The sequence below is a fragment of the Fragaria vesca genome, linkage group LG1, assembly GCF_000184155.1.
Source record: "Fragaria vesca subsp. vesca linkage group LG1, FraVesHawaii_1.0, whole genome shotgun sequence".
In the NCBI taxonomy this organism is placed as follows: Eukaryota; Viridiplantae; Streptophyta; class Magnoliopsida; order Rosales; family Rosaceae; genus Fragaria; species Fragaria vesca.
The window spans coordinates 21,547,923-21,550,198 of NC_020491.1; the positions used below are offsets into that span (position 1 = coordinate 21,547,923).

General features: G+C 44.5%; 1 non-coding gene across 1 annotated transcript; it reads left to right on the top strand.

The window, feature by feature from the left end:
- The first annotated feature begins 745 nt into the window (after positions 1 to 745).
- LOC101311415 lies at positions 746 to 1,694 on the top strand. Its single transcript, XR_183808.1, has 2 exons — positions 746 to 824; positions 910 to 1,694. It is a non-coding gene; the product is annotated as an uncharacterized LOC101311415 (transcript).
- The last annotated feature ends 582 nt before the right edge of the window (positions 1,695 to 2,276 follow it).

Below are 2,276 nucleotides of genomic sequence, written 5' to 3' on the forward strand. Positions count from 1 at the left end.
GGGTTTTGTGTTGCTATGTTTGAAGAGTATTGAAGAATGGTGACAACTAGCGTAATCGGCTCCAAGTGGAAGATTGTTGGGTTTGTGGATCCGATTCCACCAAGGATGAGGTTTGTGTCATACCTGATCTTACTTGGTAACGGTTTTCTATGTCTATTGGGAATAGATTTCCAATGTGTTATAGGTTTCAGGTTAGATATTTATAAATAGGGGCATAGGGTGCAGTAGTTGATGTCGTGGTTTGAGAGAGCAAGTGAGATCTTGAGAGTTGGTGAGAACGTCTTGTGAGAGATCTTGTACTCTTGTTCTTGTGTTCTTCTTCTTCTATAGTGAAACCCAGCTGCCCGGGGACGTAGGCAAAGTTCTTTGCTGAACCTCGTTACAATCTTGGGTGTTCGTGTTTGTTGTTTCTCGATCGTTTATCTATATTGTTTCGCACTTGTCTACTTCCGCAAGAGGAATTCTAGGCTGAATTCCTATTATTTGTATCTCATGGGAGTCCACTATTTGTTCATCTAGGAAGTCGTCCATGACCTTATTCATATCAAACGACGTTGGTGATATTCTGATTTGGGGTACTAGTGATGTAGCCGGCTCGGTTGCGGATGCCGATATTACCGTCTCAAACGTGGTTGATAAGACAATTGGTGCAATTGTAGCCGATGGAGAGGTGGATCTTGGTGATGACATACTGATAGAGAGAGAGAGAGAGAGAGAGAGAGAGAGTTATTTTTTTTTTTTGCAGACAAGAGTGAGGCATATTGCAATACGGAAGAACGCAGTGATGGAGTTGGAGAAATGGAGTACATTTTAAAGGGAAAATAGTGGACGACTTCCCCCTTACCCGGCTTCTCTTCATCTCCTTCTTCTTCTTCTCCTTCTCTTCTTAATGGTGATTTTCTTTTGCAGGTGTTCGACGGTGTCAGTGGGCTGTCTCTCCTGGGCTCATCGACGGCGGCTTGTGGCTTGGTCTGACTAGTGGTCGATGGATTCAAGTTTGATTCTGACTTCGGCATTAACACCGGAGATGGGGCCCTTGTGCTAGATCCACTCTGGACCGGCCACATTCTGGTTGGAGTGCCTGCAAAGATGACCCCTGCGCGTCGTCCGGATGTTGATGGTCGCAGCAGCGAGCCTGTGGCGGCCATCGGGGTGTGTTGAAGGCTGAGGAGGGTTTGGAGATGCACATCTAGTGCGGCGGCGCCGCTTCGGCAAAGCTCCTAGATTGCTTTATGGATTGAGTTTCTCAACTTGCAGTGGATCCTTTCAGGTCGGAGTTGGTGAGGCCATGTCCGGTGAGCCGATCCCGTGCGATAGTGGTGGCTGTTGGTGGTAGCGACGGCAGTTCGGCTTGGAAAAGTGTTATCGGCGGCTGTCAAGCACGGGTGCCTCTCTTCTTGGATGCCCATAGCAAATCTGGTTGGGTCTCTGCTTGGGCCTTGCTGATTTGGGCTTGGGTTTCCTCCTTGGCCCTGGGCCTGTATGGCTGGGTTGGGTTGTTATATTTTTCTTTTCTTACATTCTAATAATTTTTATTTTGTCAAAGTGGGGGGTATTTTACTATTTGGAAATGATGTTGCTGCTATCAAAAGAATATGCCGTCGGTGGCGTTCGTTTCATCTGTGTCATAGATATTCACGGATATGAACCGAAACTATGTTGGAAGTGTTTCAGTGCTAGAAAAGGTGATCCTGTTTAGGTTTTTTTGTCTTCCCCACATAGGTACCTATTATGTACGGTTTCTGATGATCAATAAAAGGGTTATTTATTTCTTAAAATAAAAAAAAAATAAGGCATATAACACAAAACTATCATTTGTAAATATAAATGATAAAAAAATTTTTAAATTGTTTCCACACGATAAAAAGGTAACTCTAAAACATATTTGATGATAAAATGATTACCTCTAAAGTTATTAAATGATATAACAGTCCATATGATCTTTTTTATTAACGTTTATACCCTTTTGTCTCCCCGTTTCTCTAAGATCAATGAGCGTCTCAAGGATTTGAAAACCCGACCCCCCAAAAGCGCGACGGAGACCCGCCCTTTCTCACGACGTCATACCGGTGGACATAGCTTCCTCTCAGCGTCGCAGTCATGTCTGTGGCTTTGGGATGACGAGCTCCGGTGAAAGAGAATCGAAGCTCGAATGTTTCTTCGACATCTCCAGAAAATTTTTCGACTCCGGCCACGACTGCAATCGAGACCGATGGCGGTAGCTTCATCTTGACGAGGTAAAGAAGTCTGTTGTAGTTTCACTTCACCTCCTTATT